Raw genomic sequence first — 26,633 nt, forward strand, 5'->3', positions numbered from 1 at the left:
CCCTGCTCACACCAGAGTTAATAGAAAAGACCTGGTCACCAGGCCCCTCCTGTGGCCCGGCTGATCCCTCCATCCCTCTTTCTCCATCCCTCAATTCCATTATCCCCCCCTGACCCGGCGTCCACTTCATCAAGCACGCCATCATGCATTCCAACAGCTGTGTCGACAAAGCCCGGCAGAGCGCGGACTGACCGCACAAAGACCCAAAAAGAAAAAGAAAAAAGCAATCCAAACAATTCTTCCCGCGGTGAATTAATGTGCAGCTTTACATACTGGATCGATCCCATTCCTGGAAAATGTCCCTCTTTTGCTTGAATATGGATTTATCTCAGCTTTGCAGGACCTTTAACACCAAGATATTACTCTGTATTGACGCAGCGCCACCATCTGCTGTCTAATAAACAGCTGCACAATAGCAGACAGGTTCAATGAGCGTCACTTACTTGATAAATCTATACTGAAAGTTATCTGACAGTTCGTATGTGTTTGTAGGGGAGGAGGAAAGGGGGGGGGGAAACAGAGGAAACATCTCAAGGCAAAATAGAAAACAGTGTGATGGAGTGAGAGAATGGAGGCGGGTTTAGGGGGGAGACAGGCTGTCAGGTCTTTCTGTCCATCTCAACCTGTCGACTTCAGACAAGAGAAAACTGAAATGGTTTACTCAGAGGATTCCCTAAGCGCTCGATTCCTCCTGAGAGCCCTGGAGACTTTGGGAAATAGAGAACGCCGACCATTTTCAAGGTGTGGACTTTCCCTGTGCTTTCTGTGGCCCACTATTTATTTTAATGAGCATTTTTTCCTCCTCTGCTCTGTGTGTTTCACTGTACTCCTCTCCAGCCATGCTTTACTTTCCCCTCTATACAGGCAACTCCTCATTAACTCGCAGTATTGACTCTCTTACATTCTTTTAGCCCTGCACCTGACTCGTGGCGTTCTCTCATTAATACGCCCCGTCCATTTATCCAAATAGAAGGCAAAAAAGAAAAAAAAACAAAACAGGAAACAGGAAAGATCTCTTCTAGTGAAAAGCAATCCGTCTGTCACAGTTTTAGTGCACCAGGTAAAAGAGAGAGGGGGGGGAAAAGGTTCTTAGTGAGCGCCATCACATTGACAGCATATCAGCTAGACTCAGGAACAATCCTGACTTCAAAATGATCAAGGTTAGATAGGAAATATACAGACACGCAGACATATACACAGTGGAAACACAGGTGTGTATGTACACACAGCAGGTGGAAATACAAGCACGCACACACACAGAAGCCAGGAGATATCAGGAGGGATGTTTATTAAGATGGCAGACTTGCTGCAGGCAGGCAGGAAGGTACTGTAGGTTCTGGGACAGCGCCTGCCATTTTCTCTCAATTTTATTTGCTCTCCCTATTTCCAGTCCCCTCCTCCCTGGCCACCCATTATCACCGGGCAGCAGATGGTTTCCTCTGACTTGACAAAAACCATGCTGGAGAAGAGGAGGGAAGCCAGATAAATAATTCCAGAGCCGTGCCAAACCATTCTGTGTTTGTTGTCGAGCTGGCCGGGGAGCGCTTTCTGTACGTCCGCATGCAACATCCGTGCATGCGGACGTGCAATGTGGCGCTTTAGAAACAAACACCTGCTGACACCTATGCACACAAATCTGCACACATAAGTAAACGTAAACACGAGCGATGATCTTAACAAGTCGTGAATCTTTTTTTCTTATTGTTATTGTTACTATTTTGGTGGGTGGGCTCGTATGTTATTATAGCCTCAAACATCATGTGATGTGAAGTATAAAGTCACACTTTGAGTTGTAACTCGAGGTCCTTCGTTCTATGTTTTGATAGCCGGTCCAGCTGCACATACGTGCTAATTCCTGAGAGTGCTGTATTTAAAAGTGCCGGCCCTTAATGGATTTATTAATGAAAATAAAACGGCGACCTCCCCCAAGAGTGATGGCAGAGGGCAGTGTAGTAGAGTGCAGTCCAGACATGTCTGTGCAGGCTTACAGTAGCATGTGAAAGTCACATTATCCTGGTTAAATAAAGGTTAAATAAAAATAAATAAAATTAGAGAGACGTTCCACACATTTTGCAATGTGAGTGAGGGCTAATGGTTGCAACTCCATGGCGGGGGGGGCCTTGGCCAACACATTAGGTTATTTTGGTCCGGGATTCTGGTGCTCTCGTGGGAGATCCAGTTGCTCTTAATGTTACAGCACATTTATGTAAACTAACTCGTTTTTTGGGTCAATAAAAGACCTGAGTCGAGAGTACTTTTAACTACACGGGCTGATCAAAGCAATATTTCTCATACCCGAGACACTGAGGCAACTCTAAAGAAAACAAAAACTGGAAATCTTTAGATTTTAAATTCAAAACCTCATAAACTCACAAGCAGTTATTCAGTTTTCTGGACCGAATAATCAGTTTATCAACTATTATTTCAGGTCTAACACATAACAGGTCAGCTTCTGCAGAGGCGCATAATGCATTAACAGCTTGGAACATTGCTATTAAAATGTGCATCACTGAACTTGCTCTATATTTAACAGGAACTCTGCATATTTTGCTCACTGCTGTACTGCAAAACATGCAATCTGAATTTGAAACAGCTATCCATCTGCTCCTCAGGCACACGCAGCAATAGGAGAAACATCCCCCACCCTTCCTGAACCTCTGAGTGTTGCAGACATGTCAGAATCGGTGCGTCGAAGAGAGGAAGGAAGATAAAAATCGAGACGAATCAGGCCCGAACATACGCCCGTCCTCCTCGCCTGGACACAGCGGTCATATTCTGCTCGGCGTATCGGCCGTTTTCTCGGACACGGCGAACACTGACATCTGTCACTATGTGCTCTCTACCATCCTGCAATAGCAGGCAGCATTATTGTGCTTACCAGAACCTCTTGCCACTGGCTACCATCTGCTATGAGTACATATAGGAGGGGCCTTGTGGTGATCCGGGGCTCTGGGCTTTGATTGCTTTGAGTTATCCACAACATCCACATCCAAATAAACAGAAAAGCGTTTGCTCATGGCTTTGTGTTTGCCTTAGCATTTTGTTCGAGCCAGCCCTCGTCTGTGAGAGTTATTGCACCGGTTCAATCCTATAAAAACACCGAGTCGGACACCAGGCGAAACCACCAGCACGGACATGCTGCATAAGCTCCGGCACTTTGTACCTATTGTGCTTCTAATATGGGCCCTGCATTCATTAGCGTAAAGATACAGCGCTTCGATCCAGCTGAGAGAAATTACTTCATTGCTCGACTTGGGGAGAAACTGCAGGAAAGAGCAAAAGACAGCGACAGAGAGAGAGGGATGAGTATGTCTGTAACGCCCAGATCCCATTGGGGGTAAACAACATTACAGCACACATTGATCAAATCAACTAACTGCTACGAGATTTAATAACAGGTCTGGGTGGAAAAAACACACACAAAAAAACCAAAAAAAACCAGGTGTAGCGAGAGCAAAGCCGCTTTTGCAAAAGAAGGGAAAAGAGGAGGAGAGGAGGAGTGCTTCAGGAGGGCCTTAAATGGAGCAATGGGCTCCTACAAACACACCGAGCTGGTCAATAACAATACCGCATTGAAAAGCTAATCTTGTGAAATGTCATTAGCACAATTGCCAGACACAATGAGATAGCGATGCGCGGCGTGCAGGCCGGTGCTATGTACACAGGTTGATTGTGTTCTACCTTTTAAAATCCTGTGTTGTAGCGAAGGGGGAGAAACACGGGCTACAAGTGAGGAGGAGGGTCGCCGCCGTGCGAAGTCAATCACTCGCTGTGGTTATCAGGTGGCCAGTGTGTAGCTGTTTTACAGGACGGGTTATGGTGCACCAAGAAATGTTCGCGGGCTCTTTGCTGGTTGAACAGGAGCCGCCATTATGGTTTCATTTATATGCAATAAATAAATAAATAAATAATCGCACTCTTCCCCTCCCCGCCTGCTATCAGACTGCTGTCTTTGGGGAGATGCACGCACACAACTGTAATCGTAATCAAAATTTCAATAACAGAAGTCACTGCCTTGCTATATTGGATGAACCCATAAAAATATCACACTGTAATTCCACACTATGAACAGATACCCTCCCTCCCAAGAAAAAAACAACACTGTATGCTGGTAAGGAAATGAAATTTTACTCTAACAGAATGGCTTTTTCTTCCCTTTGGCTGGGCATGGAGTGATACAGTGAATTTGGTTGAAATGTGGTGGGTGATGGAAATAATGGCTCTCCCCGGAGACAAGAAACAGAAAGAATGTCAGCGAAGGAAGGACTGAAAGATTGAGAGGCGGAGTAAGACAAACCCATCCATCACGTCGCCTTTTATCATTACCTTTGACAGATCATTTTCAGCTTTTCTAAAATAGAGGATGGGGGGGAAAGAAAAAAAATCTTCTTTTTCCTCCTCCTCCAACTCAAAGCTCCAAACCAAGTGTGGTCCCAAACTGACCAGGAGCGTGAAGAAGTGGACAAAAGCGCACAACTCATTTTCTTTCGGACATTATTCACTTACTGTAGAGAGGTATCTCCTTTCCATGACAACGCGCTGACACCTAAATGTGCAGTGGATTTGTTCTGGACTTCCGTCATAATAGTGCTGAATGCTGGAGCGAAACCACGGGGCGGCTGTGTCCAAACTATTAGACTGGAACATAGCAGAGCATCTCACAAGTAAACAAAGAGACTACTGCGCCATTTTTGGCAGCCATCTTAAAAAGCGAGCGGCGCACCAACGTGCCGAACAGCCTGGTGGCATAGATGGCGAAGGCGCGTATTCACTGTGATGGCTGCGCGCTGAAAACATGGAGAGGAATCGAGGTAATGCTGTTTTTACTCCGACCGGTCCAGCGAAATGTCTTCAAATGCTGCGATTAGACGTGTCGAGCGCAATGTGGAAGCGCTTTTCTCTAAAATTGAGAAGCAAATCTTTGTTTAAAAAACCTTATTGTGAATGCGAAGCTGTTTTAGCCTTACCGAAGCACAAAATGCGTTACATTTTACCTACAGGTTTAAACCAATTTAAACCGAAAAAATAACCTTCTGTAGATGCTTGTGACTGCAAAAACTACAACTCCAAAGTACTTTTACATTATTATTATGCAATTTTTGCATTACTTTCAGTCTGCAAGCTTTGGTATGCCAGCTATCACAGCCTTTTGGAAACTCCAGAACGCCATGTTTCAAGTCTGCATTTGGACTCGAATGCACGAAAGATTAAAAAGTTACTTTTCTTTAAAAAAAAAAAAAAAAGTTATAGATGTGGAAAAACAAGGCTGAGGAAACGCAGGTTGCCTAAATAATGTCCAAGGTTAAAGACAAAGTTTATTCAAAGAAAAATAAAGGGGTGGGGGGTGCAAGGAAGAGAAAAAACAAAGCTCAGGGCCTAACTGGAAACACAAAGAGACGGACGAGTGGAGGGTAAACTGAAAAAAGCAAAAACTGACAGGAGAGAAGCGGGACTCGGGGTTCTTTTCATTATGCTAATATATGCTGCCTCATGTCCCTTTTCCTCCCGTGACCCTGAAACCGTTCCCTCTCCGTCACCACAGAGGATCCTCAAATCCCTTAAATACACCTTAAGGAAACGAGGAAGCTTTCAGAGGAGCCTTCATGCATAGGTGGCACACTTGCACACGTGACTACGTGCATGCATGCACGTAGTCACGCTAGTCTTGCGGTTTACCCACCAATAACAGTAAAACAATTATGACACAAGATGCAACATCACACCTAACACATTATAAAGTACTGGGTAATGTAACTGCAGAGTGTTGCAGCATCACACAAATCAACTGCATTTTTAAATGTATCTCTTTAGTTTTGCAAATGACATTAATGAAATTACATATCTCAAAACAAGCAGTTTGACAGCTGACAAATACACCCGATACTGACGCCGTTAAACCGAGTTTAATATTTCTCGTCAGGAAGTTTCTGGTTTTTCTGCAGTGACGTCACTCCTGAGTCCAAAAAGTCAGGAAAGTGAGCATAAACAGGATTGTTTTGGTTCTTAAGGTAGAGCCACTCTCGTATTACTACGAGTGGAAGGGGCCGTTCCAGATTAAAATTCTGACTGGGAACGCAGAAATTCCGACGTTATCTGGAACAAGGCAGGGCATAAGGACGTCATGGGTGGGGAAATGGCAATGACAGGAAGTAACATCACCTAAGCCACACAACTAGCAAAATAAAATAGGAAGTGAAAACGAGGAGCGACAAGGACACACACAACACAGAGCGACAGTGAGAAACAAGGACACCGTGATCTCTCGACATAAAACAAAGCCCTAACAAAGGTCTACAGAAATGCCACATCCACAGTCGCCATCTGGATTTCAGAAATATCACTTTATACCATACTAATATCAGCCGTTACCGGTTGCTGACTGGCAAAGAAATACACCGAAAATTTGAAAACTAAACACAAACACAGCGCACATGCTTCCAGGCACCAACACTTAATACTGACCCCCAGCAGCACAACAGACAAACACAATGAAAACACGAGTGCCTGGTGGATATATATATGCTGCTGATGCACCACAGAAAGGGATACTGATACAGGCTCTATCATTTGAAGCCGCGGGCCAAACAAGTGAAGGGGAACGGACTTCGCTTCCACTAAAATTCCAGCTAAGACACTCCGACAGCTCCTGGCTTGATGCACACGTTCCAGAAAAGAGAAGCGTGATCGCAGGGGCGAGGCCGACAAGCTTCAGTGGAAAAGCAGGGCTGGAAACCCCGCCTAATATCCCATGAGTGCTTCGAGGTTGCAGCGTTTGCCCTCCAAACCCTACCTCCCTTCTTTGTTTTCTTTTCCTTTTCAGACCGAGTAAGTGGCTAGGCCGCTACAGTACTGTGAACATGTCTTAGCTTTGGGACCGAGCGGCGTGGTCAGGCTTTTAGGGAGGTTGACCAGTGCTTGGACATGTGAATCGCGGAGACATCCTAATGTCATGGTAACACCTCCCAAAGGAGAGTGTCAGGAACCATGTTGCCCTCCTTCGGATCAGCCTGGGATAGTTAGAGACACAGGACTCCGGCAGGCCGTGACCCTGCCTTGATATGTGGCGAGCGTTTTGGGAACAAAATACCCACGGCCTGTCACGGCGACAGCATCAGAGACGATTGTGTAGCTGTTATCTGTGGGTGAAACGACTGCTACGTGTGGCCACGGGCGCACACACGCCCAAGCCACAATGTGTGGCTGTAATAAATGAGCGTTAACTGGGCAAACAGCCATTTAGTGCTAAAGAATAAATTGAATTTATATTGATATTGCAATATGAAGGGAAACAATATCTGCTTTGCCAAGAGAGCAGCATGGGGAGCTGTTAAATGCATTTTTTTACAATGCATGCAATCAGCAAGCCAAATACTGGGATGTTCTGGGCAGACAGACCAAATAGCAGATTCCCGGGGAGAGTTTATATAGTGTGTCAAGACCAAACGAAATGACTTCTTTACCACCATATTCATTTGCACTTCACACATTGCTATGGCTTTACAATCGGTGGCACAGCGCATCAGCGTTACCTTGACTTTTGGATGCTTAGTGAATGTGGCTGCTTCAGGAACAAGCGACGCCATTTATTCTGTTATGCATGAAAACCCGTTCCTCCCTCTGTGTTACCAAGTTGTATTAGCAGCGGCTAAAGAATTTTCGAATCAAACTTCTTTTTTCTTTTCTACAAAAAAAAAAAAAAAAAATCAAGGACGAGTTAGCGGCAGCGTTCGATAAATTAGTATTGAACTTCAATTTGTGAGGAGAAGCTATAAACTTCTGTCTTGACCTCTGATGTATTCTGTCAGCCTGACCATAACCTCACACTCCATTTAACACTTATTTCTCTATAATGGTAACTGTCAAAGGGATGTGCTGGGAAGGCAGAATATGTTACCCCTGTGAGACACTCGCTTCACACAGCATGGAGGAGGGTTTAATTGAAGGAGAGCAGAGTTCTCTAGCTAACGTGTCTGCTAACAACAACTCAATGCTGCCCAGAAAATCTTCTTTATCTTTATGGGAATTCTTTGGCTTGGTGTTTATAGGAATCTGCTAATGAGATGGGAAAAAATAAACTAATAGCATCTAGAGTCAAGAGAGGGACTCTTGCAGGTATAAAGCATTTGATATACATTCCCTATTAGCGTGCATGCAGTGTATATAAATGTCTTCTATTGGCTTTTGCTTGACATGAAAGATTTGGCAAACAAAAAACAAAAATGCATTTGGTCAATAGAAAGGATAAACACAGAAGAGGGTTTTGGCTGGCACTCTTGTCAGCCTGACAAATTGCCCAAATTTGTCCTCCCCAATAGCTGATTTCAAATCAGACGGCATTAAAATAAGCAGAGCTGCATTTTGTTTAACCGCCCATCCAAATCCACCGGATTTAGTTTGCTAGAAATGCACATGCTGAAGCATTTTACAGTGTTACATCACCTCGGCACCCAGAAGGCAAAATCTCTAATCAGACTACAAGTGTTGGTAATTAAACTGAAAATTCAGGCGCTGCCAGTGGCCACTATTTGCTGTGAATGTGCGTAATTATCGCCGCAGCGCTGCAGCATTATGGGCTCACAATGGCCAAGTTTATCAGCTCCACTCAGATGAACTCTGGACACTGAAATGAATATGCCAGTTAGCTGAAGAGTGCCTATCACCTTTCATCGAGGTTTCGGGGGGGGGGGGGGCAGTATAAAGCGAGGTACGGTGGAAATAAAACTCTTCACTGAGGTAGATAACAGTGTTTTCACTTAAGAGCTTTTCCAGATGGAACAGCGTGTAAAAATTTGAGCATCACATGAAAAAGCAAAAAAACGTGTTCGTATTCTAAACGCAGATTCATTTTTATGTAAGCAGCGTGACTTGTGAGAGGGATATGGTCTTCAGCCTGGGACTTTTATCAGTCAAGAAGCAGTGCTCTCGCAGCCATATGTGTAACCTGTGGTGGCGTTGCAGCCTTTGAGGTTTGGGTCTTGGAACTCCTGCCCTGCTCCCCCAGGGACTGAGAGGAGGCTAAAAGACTGGTTTTATCCCACAAGATGAAGTGGTCAGTGCAGCTCTGTGCTTCTGCAATCACAGGGGGGAGTCCAAACAGCGCGCTGCTTGGGGTAAGATATAAACTGGAGAGGCATGCTGGGATCATTAGAAACCCAAGTCTCCTAAAGAAACTGAGAAATAGCCATGAACTACACAGCGGCAGGTGGATAAACAGACCTTTGCTTGAATTATGGGAGGATTTTTTTCTCTTTTTCTTTTCTTTTTCTTTTTTTTTTAAGCAAAAGACTTTTCTGTTTGGAGCCGCCTTTCAACTGCCTGTGAATGAGCTTCTCTTGATTTGGCCTAATGTTGTTGGTTTTTCAAATGCTAATGCCGTTCTATACAGATGGCAAAAGTAATTTCAAGGTTACTGTGTTGAAAGTTACAATTGACAAGTGAAATTAGGATGTTTTTGCAAATCGGCCGATGTCTACAAGCTTGTTTTGATTCTTAACAGCACTTTTTTTTTTAAAAACTATTTGTTCTGAATCATTTCATCTCCTCGTTAGAATGCAGATAAATACTTTAAAGAGAAAACTAGACATTGAATTGTATGCAAAAAAGATTCCTCACAATCATGTATTCTGACCACTACGAGGATGAGAAATCTATTTTTGCTTTTATTAATAAATGCTAGAGAAGGTCTGTGCAGTCTGCGAGTGTATATTTCAAGAGGTAAAATCGATGCAGCGTGCCTGTCGATGTTGCAGTGCAGACATATTCTCCGCTTCCTTTGTTTTCTGCTTTCAAAGTGTCCACCTCTCTTCAGTAAACTCATATTGCAGTTAAAATGCGACCAACAGCATCATTGTAAGGAATCCAAAGGCGAACGTGTCAGGGAGAAATTCCTCTCGTTAGCTAGCATTTGTCCTTTTTTTTTTACCTTAAAACTGAGAGACTCAAGGTTTAGTATTCACTTTAGTCAGAGTGCCAGTGAAACAGGCGTGCCTAAAAAACAAAAGTGTTGCTTTGGATCACTCTAACAGGTATACACTTATCACATCTGAGAAGGCTGTACTTCAAAAAAAAGTAGGGAGGTCTTTTAAAGCCAATATTTACTCCTGTTGGCATTTATAAAATCATTTTTACTTTGTTCTTTCAGTTTACTCATTTGTTGTGTGATAGTGCAAGAGATTAAAAGTGTTTCTGCTTTGTGAACACAGACAGATAACATTAATATTCATGAGTTAGATGATTAATCACCAACACGGATGAGTCACGTTATAAAAAAAGGTCCTGCAGCCAAATATATAACTAGCATGCTCCACTGAAGCGGGCCTTCATACTTGGAGAGTGTTGCTTTGCCTACTGATCCACGACAAACATCCATTGCATACCACAGTTATGTTAGTCTGCGATTATGCGGCAATGCATGGAGGCAGCAATGTTCTAGGAACTGTTAACCTCTGCAGTAAGAATGCATTTGAAGCAGTTTTTTAAGTAAGGGCTTCGATGGACTTTATCTAGAAGCTCCCTCTTGTTGGCCAGGAGTGTGCACCTGTCCTTTTTACTGTACCCGAATGACTCGATGATGTCTCTGGACTTTAATAGCACCTCTGTTGTCAGTGATAGCGTCCGCGCTGTGTGCGGTTTCCCCTCACATGGTCCTGCACACCTGCTCACCGTGCAGTTGTTGACGGCAGCTTGTAATCTGAAATAGTCTGCAGAATTGAGCTGCTAAGTCCCTTGCAGGAGTGGGACACGGTTATTGCTGCAAGGAAAGGACGAGGAGGAATAAGAGGGAACATCTTCCCTCCAGCTTATTGAGCTGTCAGGTTTCAGTCCCTATCAGAGCGCATTGATTTCCTGCCTCATATTTGACTGTACGTTCTTTTCTAAGTGTCTTTGACAAGAGCGCTTCACATAATGGGCCCTGCTTTGGTGGTTAAGACCACATCACGATGCCAGTCCACATATTGATCCGTGTTGACACTAAGCATAGTTCTTTATTTAAATGGATCCATAACAGGGTAACCGGGCTCCTGCTTCACACTATGATGTTTAATGAAAAACTATCGCACTGTATATCGAGTGCGACGCAGTGGAGTCATCCCGAGCTGACACAAAGACAGCAAAAGTGCTTTATGCGTGTGTGTGTGTGTGTGTGTGTAGATTTAACATTTCCCTGCAATGAATCTTCTGTGAATTTTAAAGAGCCAACTTAAAATTATATTTTTGCATTAGCATTTCAGTGACCTTTCCAGCACTCAGTTCTGCTGTCAAAAACTATACTGCAGGGAAGGAATACACCAAATGAAGCAGGATAAACTTTAAAAAACTGATCAAATTAATATTAGGCTTGTCTTGGAACACTTGCTGTCATGAATGGCTGTATGAAAAAGATATTCACAGTAGGTTTATTTTAATATCAAAAGGTTATTCGCCAAGAAAACGAAACACGTTTCTGTATCAGAAAATAATGCGCATTATGGATCGGAGGTATTTAAGTATTTAATTCTTTTGGAACAGAAGATTTGGTTAGGGTTAGAAACAGATCACTTGTCTTTACAGAGCTTCATCAAATCCTTAATGTTTCTGGGCTGTTACTTAGATATACAAAGCTTCACAGTATTGTATGAGGCCCAGGCTTTAAGGGGGTTTCTGTCAATAGTTGTCATTTTTCTCACCAAGCTATTTGCCGATGGTATGGTAGCCGATCGTAGCCTTATGAAGGTTAGAAATCTTGTCCATGATGTCTTTGTTCTTGAGAGCTCTTTGTCCTATTAGAGATATCCTATTCAACAAAGTGGTGCAATCTATAAATGGACTGGTTGTTATATAACGCTTTTCTACTCTACTTGAGCATTTTATGCACACAAGAATTTTTTTCTACATACATAAGTGCTTTCTGTCTAACATTCAAACACATTCACACTGATGAATGCATCAGGAGCAACTCGAGGTTCAGGATCTTTGCCAAGGACACTCTGCAGACTGGAGCAGCTTAATCGAAAGGATCGAACCACCAACATCCCGATTAGTACCTGACCTGATCTACCTCCTGAGCTATGCTAATCGACCATACTAATCCATACTAAAAAAATAAAAATAAAAATACTACCCAACAAACATTATTACTGGCAGCAGTGCTGAAACCAGCAGTACTGTCTTCACCTCCTCCAGCTTACAAACAAGTTCACACAGCACCACTGAGGAATTTCGAGAGGTCAGCAAAGCTTCTGTTTCAACAAAATGTAAGTAAGACAAAATTCTCATGTAAATCTTGTTAGAGCACATGTTTAAAATGAGCTGTTTAACTATTAGCAATTTTCTGACAGCCATATTAGCCATCGCTTATGCTATTAAAAGGTAGCAAATAGCAGCAACGGCAAATAATAAAAGAAAGTTCATGTAGTAGCCAGCACAAGTTCTTAGCCCTAAACCTACCCTAATAACTCTACACTGGGAGTACACAGCACTACCTCCGACTACCAAAAAATATATTTTATTTTTTCATTACCTTAGAAGTTGCGAGACAACTGAAAAATTTCGTTAAAAAATTATTAAAAGTTGTGATGATATTGTTTCTATTGTTCTCATCTTTTTAAAGAAAAGATTCTCTGCTAATTTTTTGTCATTTTTTCCCTGTCTGATGGTGCCGATTATCGAGTTTGAAATTCTCGTGTTGCTGTTGATTAGCGTCCTTTAACCAAATTCTTGCAGATCAACAACTTATTTTAATTTATAGTTGTGTCAGAATGTTTTATTTTGTATTTATTGTTGTTCATAATGTATTTGTTAATGTATCTTTAGGCTGCTCGTTTATTTGTATGTGAGAATAATTGGTTGTTCAACATGATTTAATAATTACTTTCACACACACACACACCCACACACACGTGGAGATATAAATTTCACAAAAATGTGTTTTTTGACTAAAATTTGCATCTTTACAATCCTCAGAAAAATTCACAATCCTGCCCCAGAAATCACATCGTAAACCTTACAACACAGAGGCCGTCATATTATATCAAAATAAAACATTTGGAGCAGACCAAAAAATGGGTTGTGCTTTTTATAAAGACAAGACCTCATAATGGAGATATACAACATGCATGCAGAGGACATTGCTCGTGAGAACATTTGCAATCTCTCGGCCATGCCCGGACATTAGTTGGAGTCATTAGGCCCATTTAAATGAGGTTGTTAAGCCGATGAAATGAGGCCATATATTTGAATGTAGAAACAAAAGTAAGAGTCTGCCATTTCTCACTGGTACACAATGTCTTCACAGTGAAAGATGTAATAACTCTTGCTGAAGGGAATAGCTTGAGTGAAACAGTTTGGCAGTCAAAAGTCACCAGTCCCAGTTCACAATGCACTCTATCACAAACACATTTTCAGAGCAGCAGTAACTGCAACAGCAGGTTCAGCATGCTGGTAGCGTTGCATGCTGAACGTGATGAAACCATTAGGATGCCTTTAATTAGATCGTTTTCAGCTGCCTGCAAAATGCAAGTTATCTTAATGTGTGACCTAATCTACAATAGGACATGGTATTATTGTAATCCTCACAATGATAATGCACAAACCGTGACAAATAAGCAATTTAACCACACTCTAGCATTATCACATATTGGTCTTTCAGTGGGGATTTGTAATAGTTTGTAACATAATTGGCCTGATCTGATGGTGATCAGAGGAAGAACAAAAAGAAACCAACGGTCACTTCTGACTGAAAACTTTAACCAAACAGATTAATATTCCTCTGCAGATGTTAGTGGGTTTAGCTACAAAACAACTCATTAAAGTACAGTAAAAAATAAAATAAAATATGGCCTTAAAAAAATCTACCTGGTACAGGCAGAGTGTGGGTATAGTTAAGAATGTACAATAACCTTTGCAGGAAACATTAAGCTAATTATGGTCTTTCCTGTCTAATTTTGCAACAACGTAGCTCATGATGTTGGTATCTGAACGGCTGGAGTGGGGATGTAGAGTGGGGTCAGTTAATAAATCATTAGAATCTGGCTTACATCCATTGAAGTCTTCAAGGTCAACTTAATGATTTATTGGTTGAAAATTGACAAAAAGCATTATACTCCACAAAGAGTAAGTACCATATATAGATTTTAAATATCGTGCCACATTTGACCTCTGATCTCTCCTACAAGGTCAATACACTGATCTGAAGCTCAACATCATGATAATGCTATTAGAGTGAGAGGTAGAGGTTTTCACACTGACAAAAACATGCTGGCATAGGATACTTATTTAGTTCAGCTGATTTATTTTATTTATTTTGATTTTTTTTTTACATTGCAGTGACAGGTTACAACTGTTAAATAAGTAACATGTCAATACGTGTTACTGTGGTCCTGAATAAGTGTCTTTTATTTCTGGAAAACAAAATACACAAAATTTAAACTGCTTTTACTAAACAGTGAAATGTATGCCACACAAGTACTTGTTTTTACTACAAACGTCATTACTACATTTAAGTTTAAGCTCAAATATATATAAAAAGACATTACAGACCCGGGTCATCCACTGTTTGAGCTGTTGCTGTCAGGCAGGTGGTGTATAACCAGGGCAAATTAATTTAAACAGCTGTTACCCAGCAGCAATTACTACACTCATCAAAGCAGTAACATAAGTCTGTTTGTGGAATTAGGCATGAGTGCAATACAACCTGTCTATGCCTGCGTGTGTGTGTGTGCGCATGGGTTTATCTTTTTTAATTATTATTATTATTATTTACTGCCATTTTTAGACTAATGCTTTTTTAATGAGTGCACAAGGATGGGATTAGCAATTTTAATTTTGTAATTTTAATATACTAGTTACAATAACAATTAAGTTATTCTATTCTTAAAATGACCAAAGACAACTAAATACAAAATACAATAGTATTCCCCTAAAAGTTAATTTAGTTTATAACAGTGCCAATTCACAACCCCATTTCAGCAAGCACTTGGCAACCGTGGAAAAGCTATACTTCCTTTCAAGAGGAAGAAACCTTTTGGCAGAACCAGGTTCTGGGAGGGAATCCACCTGCCGTGGCTGGTTTTGGTTGATAGGTAAATACGGCCTAGAGAGAAAGAGGCCTTGGCAGATGTTTGCACTCTCAGAATGCTTCTTCTTCTACTTAGTTTCAAAATAAAGAGCAATATGCAAGCAAAGTTCTATTAGGCCTGGATGTTTACAGCCAAAATAATTTTGATAATGTTAATCTGTTTTGAGATCACGATTATTTGCCATTATTATTCACTGAATTTGTTGAGGAAATGTTTTTATTGCACTTGCAATAAATAACACATCTTTCGCATTAATGTTGTGTAATTATCATTCCTGATAATGTACACGTCTTTGCATAAACAAATTGGCCTTCTTTTTCACCTAAGTTGAGTGCATCTCTTGGAAGAAAAAAATGTTATCCAAGTTTAAAAAATGGTAACAAAAAAACTAACACAAAATGTAACCAACAGGGCGCTGCTTTCACTTTTACATGTGCTGCAATCTCGCTACTTAAAACATCTTTGCAGACAAATGAGTTGTTTATGCACTTCATTTAAGTGCATTTCCTAGAAGCAAAGTATAAAGTCTTTCAATCCATTTGCTGCACCTGCATGATGGATGTGAAGGAAACTCAAAGTAGCAAAGTACTGAATAGCTGTGAGATAACTTTCCATCTTCCCTGCAACATTTTGCATACAGTGCAGGTTTTGTCAGTTCGGAGAAATAACTGCACCGGGGGATAACATATCTTTTGTCCGGCGTTTTGACTGTTTTCATGAAGCCTTCGGTACTCATCGTGCTTAATGGAAAGATATCTTTGGCCAAACAGAATGCGATGGCGTTCGTGATTTCAGAGCTGGATGGACACAGCTCACGTGGATGTCTGAGCTGATGTTGGATGATTCACGTTACCAGCCATTGCATCGTTTTACTCGGCCTTCATACATTCATCAAACTGCAGTTTGTGCTTTTTAGCCAGTTGAATAAGTTAGTTCAGAATCAGAATCAGAATCAGAATGGGTTTTATTGCCAAATGTTGAGCAGGTTTACAACATTAGGAAATTGCTGCGGTGCTTCAGTGCAAACATGCTGTCATAAATTGCGCTTAAATAGACATGAAAAAATAAAAGTAAGAATAAGAATTAAAAGTGCTACGTAGAAAGATATATACATGAGTGCAGGTGGTGATCAGTGCCAAACATGGAATGATGCCGTGAACACAGCGTAGGGTCATGAGTTAGTGGTGGGGACAGTCGTACGTTTATTGTTCATGTGTCCAACAGCAGAGGGGAAGAAACTGTTCTTATGGCGAGAGGTTCTGGTGCGAATGGACCGGAGCCTCCTGCCTGAGGGGAGCAGGTCAAACAGACTGTATCCAGGGTGAGAAGGGTCAGCTGAGATCCGAGCTGCACGCCGCAATGTCCTGGAGGTGTACAGGTCCTGCAGAGATGGGAGTCTACAGCCAATCACCTTCTCAGCAGAGCGCACAACACGCTGCAGTCTCTGTTTGTCCCTGATAGTGGCTCCAGCGTACCACACGGTGATGGAGGAGGTGAGGATGGACTCGATGATTGCAGTGTAGAATTGCATCATCGTCCGTGTTGGCAGGTTGAATTTCTTCAGCTGCCTCAGGAAGTACATCCTCTGCTGGGCTTTCTTGATGACGGAGGTGATGGTGGGCTCCCACTTCAGGTCCTGAGTGATGATGGTACCCAGGAAGCGGAATGAGTCCACAGAGGTGATGGGGGTGTCAGTCAGGATGATGGGGGGGGAGTGGGGCTGTGTGCTTCCTGAAGTCCACAATAATCTCCACTGTCTTCTGGGCATTCAGCACCAGGTTGTTGTGGCTGCACCAGGACACCAGACGTTCAACCTCCCTCCTGTAGGCAGACTCATTCCCGTCCGAGATGAGCCCAATAACGGTGGTGTCATCTGCAAACTTGATTAGCTTGACAGACTGGTGGGTGGAGGTGCAGCAGTTGGTGTACAGGGAGAAGAGCAGAGGAGAAAGAACACAGCCCTGTTGTGATGCTTTGCAATGCATAAACAACTCTACAACACTCTTCTTGATTAATATAACGTGCCCTAAATCCAAAATATTTCTAAATAATGGATGAAGATCAAATTCTATATTTCAGGTCTTCACCTTCTGATGTGCCAGACATTTGCTTTTTGTCGTATATCTGCCTTTTAATGTATTGTTACTCAACCAAATTTCTCCAGAAAATTCAAACGCACATGGTAAGGCACCGATTTAAGAAGTACTTGATTTGCTTTTGCTTTGCTCTCTGCTGCCAAGCACACATGTTCAAAATCACTCAATCATGTTCATTAAATTGTAGGAAGCCAATTCTGCCATGGAAATGAAAATTAGATTCATTGTGCAGCCTGCTTTTAAGTTGGAGTTATGTTAATTCGAATGTCCTTGACAATGCAACAACTTGATTGGCCAGTTGTAGTGACAGTCCAGTTACCAACATGGCAATATGAGATCACACATGTAACAACGCACTATTTTCAGCCGTTGCTCCTAAAGAAGAGTCATAATGTCTATACCAACTGTGTCTCAACATGTATGATATACTGTGTGTGGTGGATGCATGACTGACTGGTGAATTAGATGGTAAAGAGACCAAGACCAAGAGAAACAGTTCAGTATTCACTGTTATACTTCTGTGAGTTGCCTAAAATGTTCAGAAGTGACAGCAATCACCCCTTTAGAGACAAATCCTGCTTAAGTGCTAATCAAGAATTATGGCTCTGATTAAAAACTGTGTTCCTTTTGTTGCTCAACTCTGATGAATCAGTCAAGGGTGATACAACCAGGAGATGTGCTCGGAAACTAATCACATTCCATCTCTTTGTTTTTGATAAAATTGAGTCCTCTTTTCCTGTATTCACTCATTTCAGAGTGCACGGGTAAGGCTGAGAAGAAGCTCAAATATCATTCACGGTAAAAGATCTCAAGATGAGATTGATGAATTATTAATTACTCGCGTCTTTATGAACTCTGGACGGTTTTAAATGATCCTATTTGTGAGCTCGGTTTTCGTCCTTTTTCCTCTTGCAGGTTTTCTTCATATTTTGCCCATGTCTGCAGCTCCATTGAAAATCTGGCGTATGGTAAAATAGCCTTAAATTAGGTCCCTGGCCTTCCCGCTTGGTTATCTGTGATGATCGGAACAGTGTGTGCTGCTTGAAAAGACCCATTTTCCCTCTGGCACATCATTTAACATGTCTCATTTACCAGGAAAATATGCAGGTCACACACCAAGAGATTTCTGGTCACACCCTTACAATGCTCGATTCAAATTTAAAAGATTTGAATTAGAACAACTATTACATTTCTTCTATTTCTCGTGCTTCCTCCTGATAAATATTTATGTTTCCCTTTTCTTTGACCACAATAAATTTCAAGTAGGTGCCTACAGCAGGAAGAGAGAAAAAACCCTTTATACTTGGTAATGATAGCTCAACCCAGATCTTTGAGGGGCACCTTATAAAATAAGGAGACACAAAGAAGGAACATTGTTCAGTTTAGCAACACAGGGGAGGCTTTTGTATAATCTAAAAGGTTAAATTACAGATACAGAGTTAAATCTATGGCAGTAATTGTGTAACATATTTTCGGTATTCTCAGAAACGCCTACAGAGATAACTAAGTGCAACCAGCTGTTTCAAAATATCAGCTAATGGTTTAAAAAGAAAGCTGGGGGAAGAGAAAAAGATTTTATTCTGAATTAAGAGTCACAACATTTAAATTTGCCTCTGTATGCACACAAATGTTTCTGTGTAAGATATTCTGTATTAGAGGCTTTAATAGGGCAGCTTACAGCTCTGATGGTTCATAATAGTTTACTATAAATTCAAATTTTCTGTCTAGTTCAAGCCAATAAGCAAAACTTTTATGCCGAAGCATAAAAAAAATCCAAAATAAACCCAAATGTGCAGGAACCTGAAGATAAAGACACAATTGATTGGCTGCAGACTCCCATCTCTGCAGGACCTGTACACCTCCAGGACACTGCGGCGTGCAGCCCGGATCTCAGCTGACCCTTCTCACCCTGGACACAGTCTGTTTGACCTGCTCCCCTCAGGCAGGAGGCTCCGGTCCATTCGCACCAGAACCTCTCGCCACAAGAACAGTTTCTTCCCCTCTGCTGTTGGACACATGAACAATAACCACATGACTGTCCCCGCCACTAACACATGACCCTACGCTGTGTCACTGCATCATTTCATGTCTGGCACTGATCACCACCTGCACTCATGTATATATCTTTCTACGTAGCACTCATAATTCTTATTCTCATGTATATATCTCATGTATATCTCATGCACATATCTTTCTTTCTACATAGCACTTTAATTCTTATTGTCTGCACTGAAGCACCGCAGCAATTTCCTAATGTTGTAAACCTCAACATCTGGCAATAAACCCATTCTGATTCTGATTCTGAAACTGAAATATTAAAATTTCCACTTTGTTTGGAAGATTTTTAATATTAAGCATCACTTTTATTTAATAGTACGATTGATAATTTCTTAAATGTTGATCTGACAGCAACATGAAAACATGGTGAACGCGTTAAAAAGTTCACACATACTGAACGAGGAGCATTATTACCCTGAATCTGTTGCTAGTTTTTATGTGCCACATGTGCCTTTAGCAACAAGCTAGTGAAGCTGATGAGTTATAGCAGGTGAGCAATCAGATACTTTAATCAGATTTTAAATGATCCTGTTTGACGGCTGGGTTTTAGTCATTTTTCTCTTGCAGGTTTTTTTTTTTTCATATTCTGCTGATGTCTGAAACTCCACTGAAAATCAAGCATATGGTAAACAGGCCTTAAATGAGGTCCCTGGCCTTCCAGCTTGGTTACCTGTGATGATTGGAATAGCTGACATTCAGGTTCATCGTGAGGAGCCAGTAAATACCGAATTACGATTACACGGCATGAATGACTCAACACATTCAATATGGTTTCACCTTTTTTTTTTTTTTAAATTAACCACTGAACAGTCAACAATAAAACCACGGTGTAGGTAAACTGAACAACACTGATTTGGAATTTGCTTGCCAGTGTTTTGCTGGCAAACCTTGGGTTACTCTGACACACAACACACACCCAAACAATAATGAGCCTCACATCACAAAGTAGGGAAACGCCTCCCTGCCACGCTTGTCAAAGACTGCTTAGCAATGAACAAGCCAGAGAGGATAAGGTGTTGACCCGGCCTCCAGACTCTACAGATCCCAGCACAACTGAGCATCTGCAAGATGTGCCCGAACAAGCCAAATCCACAGAGACTCCCAACCTGAAACATAAAGAACCCCACAGATCCAGTGTGAACTTCCTGCTGTCAGACACTTTGACCCTCTTGTGCCCAGACAGGTCAGATCTGGTGGTACAGGCAGGCGGCTAATTGGTGTATATTACAGAAACCGTGGGACTTTTATTTTATAGAGGTCTGTCTTAAAAAAGAGATTTAATCCCCTAACGACAGGATAATAATAACAAAAAATAAAATTAGCTGGTGGTTTAACTTGGATTTAGACCACGCAAGGTTAAACTATTAATTTGCAAAGTAAGAAGGTATTTCTGTGACTTAATATAATTAAAAGGGGCACTATTATGCTCTAAAATACTCTTACTGTACAAGTGAAGCCTAAGAAATCTAGAGTCGAGTCTTATTTCGTGCGACAGTTTCAATAGCTGCCCTCGATGATGGTTGGCAAAAAGATTTGTGGGAGTTCTGCGCCATTTATCAGGGAAAATCTGCCGCATGAGAAATCTGATATGGTTCAAGACATTCAAGATTCAGTCTGCAGTATTTCTATTTTCTTTTGTGCGTTTCTCTTTTGTTGTGTGTGCCTATTGAGAATGATGATTTACTTGTACAATAAAGTTTTATGAAACAAGCAGGTATAATAATCCTGCAATCTTGTAAGGGAAAAAAAATTAGAAAGTGCTAGCAACACTGCTGATCTCGGATGTTCTGCTTTTTTTATTCGTGTCTGTCTCATATTGTGTAGGCATCACGGCTCAAATCAGCAGCTGTCATTAAATGAATCACAGACGGTTTATTCAACTGCACTTATTCATTTTTAACCTTGTCAAGGTAATCATTCTGCGAGGAAGACAGACACACCCACACGTTCATCTCTCTGCTTTTATTCTCCAGAGAGAAACCACACACATGCACAAACACACGAACCCACAACACTCTGCATAAAATGTTTCATTTCCAAGTTGGCTTACAAAATTCACAGTAACAAGACAATCACCCTCATTTTCAATAATCTTCATTGTGGGTTCACAAAGCCCGAGATAATAATTCGGCTGATTTTCAATTGAATTGTTCTGGACTTTGTGATTCAATGTGATGCAGACTTGACGGTCCTTCGAAAGACATTTGGGAAATATCGCAAAGGCTTTTTTTATGGCTGGAAGCAAGTATACATTACTCAGACTTGTATGCAGAGCTCTTTGAACCCTTTAAAAAATTTAGGCCGTATTCTCTGATCACTCTCCTGATGATTTCCTACCTAAAATATGAAAATTCTGCCCAAATAAACTAAGAATACAGGTCCTGGATTGTGTCAAACATGCACTGCTCTTTCAAGCAGAGATATTAATGTCAGTTTCTAATTGAATCTTAGCCCCAAACTTAATTATCACACGCTATAGTTTCAAGATGCTTTTGTGCACCAACAGAAGACGAGCCATTACGAAAAACAAATTGACTCAAGTCGCTGGCACTATCATAGCAAAGTCATTTACCGGCCAATGGCTAAAAGCTGTTGAATAAAAAACACCTGCCAAGAGCTGGAGGGGGCTTTCATTTGAACAACATCCATAAATTCATTTAGTGCAGTGAAATATTCGTGCAATTAACAGTAAAAAAAACAAAAGACAAAGAAATCAATACATGGGTTTCATAGATGTGCAATAGCTCAGCAAAAACAAGCCTGCAATAAACTGTGGCCCTAAAATAACATGCTGCAAGTGTATCATTTATAGTATATACTGTGCTTGGCTCATGTTTGACAATATTTATTGCTCCAACAGATGCACAGCACTTCTCATAATGATTCATGATGAAATGGTTCCAATTTCAATCTGACCTTGAGAGCCTTCTCTCCATGCACCGTTCTGACATACTGCGCGTCATCAGGAAGACAGTAGATGTGGTGCGAGAGCGCAAACAGTCCCTCGAAATCAGCTTCCTAATTGAGATGACAGCTGTAGAATCGCCAACAACAACAAAAACAACCAAAACGTAGAAGGACGTCTGCGCGGCCGGATAAAGACAGCGTTTTTTTTTCCCCCCTCCTGCTTCCTTCAAAGATGGAAATATGACTCAAACTGGGCTGACATTTAGGCTCCAGCTCACAGTAACAGCACCAGGAATGGATCAAAATGAACGAGGGATGTCGTGATGGAAGCCGGGGAGCGGGCAGCGAGGCAACAATCATACCTTACTTTTTCATTTATTTCAAATCACGGTACGCGCGCTCGCTCGCTCCCTGTGAAATGACAGGCCGTGACAAACGGTGCCTTCTGGCATGGCTGGAAGAGAACGGCGACGAACAAAACCGCCGACCCCACCGGCACTTAAGACGACGACGCAACGCTGACAGATCAGTGGCAAGCCACAGACAACACAACAAGTGTCCCGTGTATTCTCATACTGACGTTTGGGTGGTGAGTGAGGACCCACAGTGTCGCTTACACACCTGTAAAGAAAGTTGTGGCAGAACTGAATTTCATAAAGTAATTACAGGTTACAGTGATTGATTAAAGGTGAATTTTACTTTACTTTAAGTTTGCCTAAATAAAGCTTTATAGCTGATGTCAGTAGAAAGCAAGTTTAGGAACAGGATTTATGCTAAAGAGCTAAGATTAATGAATGGCAATATTAAGAGAGGCTTTTAGTCCCGAGTATGGAATTTAATACTGTACCGAGCGATGCTATTTCCATAGAAAATCCACTATTCTGTCATCGGTGCTATAAAGCACAGTCCTAATAAAAATTCACTTGAGAAATGGATATATAAATATAATGTTATATATTAGCAATTTGTAACAGAATACCAACCTGAAATTGACAACCAGTAGTGTAATCCACCAGATTAATCAAATTTAGTAATCATAATCTAATTGCTTTCAATTACTTTTTGGATTGCTTTGTCTCCAGACTCGGTAAAATATTATGTTGAACAGACAATTTATTCCATTCTAATTTGCAGACTAATTTGAATAGGGATATTATCCTCCTCTTCAAACATTATCAACTGTTATTTCCCAGAAGTATCTAATCTGATTAGGGTTGCAATAAAGTTTGCAGGGCTGTTATTAGAGCCGAATTACAAAGGAATACAAACTGTGTGGCCTTTGTTGTTTCACAGACGATGATCCGCGTGTTTGTGCATCTCGTGCACGGCGAGATTATGAAAATACAGAGGGACTTGAGGTTGTAAGTAAATGTGACGGCCAGCTGTTGATATTAGCAGGAATAAATGTAAGGGCTGGTCACGGTGCACATTGGAGCAATTGTTGTGAAATAGGACTGGGGGAAGAAAAAAATTGATGCTGAAGCTGTAAAGAGCTTTCTGCCTGGCGTAATCTTAAACCCATTCAACAAAACATGACCTTATTCGTAGCATAACCTCTCTGCACAATAGCTATAGTAATTCTAACATTTTTGCTGCATACCTGCATCTATTTCTTGGATGGGTGGAATGTTTCTTTCTTTTGTGGAAACACATTAGAATGTGTGCAATTTGTAATAACCATTCCCGCTATTATACACGGCCCAGATTTATTCTTTCCAATTACACGGCAGTTCCACTGTTGTTATCATTATGAATAGGAGTATGGTGGCTTAGTGTTTACCAGAGCCGCCTCACAGCCAAGAAGGTCCTTGGTTTGATTTTTTTTTTTTCTTTATTATTTCATCTGTGTGAGCCCAGACATGCAAAATGGTTTGTTTGTTAGCTCAGACACTGGTCCACTGGTGACCCTTCCAAAATATCGGCTCACCGAGCTCATGTTGAGATGAGCTCAAATATTTAACATAAGAGGCAGGCAAAGAGTATGAATATATGGATGGAATTTTAGGAGAACCTTTTCCTTAAGCACACAAAAAATGTGTGTTCTTACTAATATCTTCTCTAAATTTATGTGGCGAAAAGGAAATAAGAGCAGTGCTATTCAAGAGGCATCACAATTGATTCAGCGGCTTGGCAATAACCCCAGACAGCCATAATCAGAAGAAGCCATCTTCATGCAAAGCACTTAGATTTTAGCTATTTAGGCATTTTGCAATAATACTCTGCTTGAATTTCAAATATGGGACATTTACTTATACACTGAATATACTTTATTTCACCAGACAACTTCTTACTTGTACTTACTATATGTATGTATTACGATTTTCTGCATTAGTTATGAATGTTTTCTTTCAAAAGAGAACAAAAACAATGGCATTTATATAACTTTACCTCTGTATTTATTATACTCTTATCAGCAACATCAGCTGTGAGGTATTTGATGTTACTTTTTACTTTAAAAAAAAAGCGCACAGGTAAAAACTACTAAACACAAAAAATGAAAGGAAAATATTGAACACGTGTATACAGGGTTTGTGGTTATAGCCAAAGGCAACTTGGCGGTGTGATGATGCGTGGAGCACCTAATGAGAAACACTGAGCTCCCAGTAATTTGTTAGCCCGAGTTAAGGTCAAAACCGCAAATGCTGCATGATTGAGTCGCCCCCAAAGTCCCTATTAGAATTTGCATTTAAAATATATCTATTATTTATGTGTGTATTATTAAAATGGCCGGCTTTAGATCCCCTGAGTCTGGTGCACAGGGAAGGCCCACAGCAAGTAGGCCACAATGCTGGGGACTCGCAGTCGAATAATGGACTGATAGAAATGCAAGAATAAGGAGAGAGAGATAAAAAGTTGTCTGTAGTCGAGGAAAAGCTTCTGTCATAATGAGGACCTTGTTATATTAAAAAAAAGGTGAGAGAGAAAAAAGTTTGTTATATGCGCTGGATGGTAAAAATAGAATACAGGAAGCAGGGCCTGCTAGCCAGCAGAAGTCTCCAGATTAAGTGTAAATAATGTGTTAAATGTGCATGTAAGATGTTAAACATACTGAATAAGATCCATAGAAATGCTATGCTGCAGTGGTGTCCCTAAAAAATGCTTCTGCATTCTCAAAGAAACATTGCCAAGGCAGAGAGGTAATATTGCCAATTGCTGACTGAAGATAAGCTTATAGCCCTGTACATTTGGCAAATCAGCATCCTCCAATCTGACATAAAAAGGGGCAATTATTTTATCGCCCCAAGCAGAAACTATCAGCAGTACAGTAGAGCCATTTGTTGTTATTGACCATGATGAATGCAGGGACCCAAGACTCATTCGTTAAAGAGATTAGCCCAGATCAACTGGACATCCTAATCAAAGCGCGAGCTAAAGTATGCGCCACATTTCTAATGGATCCAGCAGAGATTTTACTTGGATGCAGTCATTCACTTTTAACACAGTACAGGGACAAATAAAAACGAGGGTTGTTAGGGGCAGGAAATGTTTATCTGCCAGTTAAAAATACCTATCAGAGCACAGCTAGAGCAGATCAACCTGTACTTTACATTCCTGCACCAGAAAAACAAAGTTTGACTTAGCTATCACCAGCTACTTTTACTAATACTACTACTAATCGCATCACCCAAGTTTCTGTCAACTACAAATGTATTTGTTTAATATGTCGCACCAATGATTAGTATTATTTATAGCTTTGTTTTTGTATATTTTTCACATCTTTTTCAGCAAATAATTTTCATCAAACAACAATTTAAATATTAGACAAAAATGAACCAAGCAACTGTCAAAAACTGACAAAGTAGAATAGGCAACAAGATTTCAAGAAACAAGCTGAGGAACAAAATCATTGATATCTATCGCTCTGAAAAGGGGTTCAAAGTCATTTCTAAGCCGTTGGTTCTCTGGTGAACAATGATGAGAGCCATTATCCACAAAAACTAGGAACAGCGGTGAACCTGAGTGAGCCCAGGAGTGCCCGGCCTACTAAAATTACTCCAAGAGAAAATCGACAGCTCATCCAGGAGGTCAGAAAAGAACCCAGAACAACTTTTACCTTGAGAGAGTCCAAGGTGAAAACCACTGCTGACCAAAAAGATCACCAAGGGTTTCCTCACACTTGCCAAAAGCATTTTAATCCACAAGACTTTTGGGAAAATATTCAGTGGACTGATGAGACAAAAGTTCCACTTTTGGGGAATTTTGAGTCCTTTTACATTTGACATAAAATTAACAGCGGATTTCATACAAAGAACATCATACCAACAGTCAAAGATGGTGGTGGTACTGCAAATTTCTTGGGATGGTTGGGATGAAACTATGAATTCTGCCCTAAAGCTCAAGTGCACTTGGGTTGCGCAGCAAGACCATATCTTGAAAAACATCAGGAAGTCAAAGGCTTTGCATTGGCCTAGTCAAAGTCAAGACTTAAACCAGATTTAAATTTTTTACACCATTCCTGCTAGAAAACCCTCCAAAAATGTCTGAATTTAAACAATTCTGCTAAAAAGAGTGGGCC

At 41.0% G+C, this 26,633-nt stretch overlaps 1 protein-coding gene across 1 annotated transcript in view; it reads right to left on the reverse strand.

Annotated features, from left to right (window-relative positions):
• The window catches only part of klhl29 (kelch-like family member 29), a 262,126-nt gene that overhangs the window by 123,339 nt on the left and 112,154 nt on the right, over positions 1–26,633 (reverse strand). The gene's annotated exons all lie outside the window — the stretch shown is intronic.

This window comes from Diplotaxodon limnothrissa, linkage group LG15 (genome assembly GCF_057381915.1).
Source record: "Diplotaxodon limnothrissa isolate DT_005_m linkage group LG15, D_limnothrissa_male_GT1.1, whole genome shotgun sequence".
In the NCBI taxonomy this organism is placed as follows: domain Eukaryota; kingdom Metazoa; phylum Chordata; class Actinopteri; order Cichliformes; family Cichlidae; genus Diplotaxodon; species Diplotaxodon limnothrissa.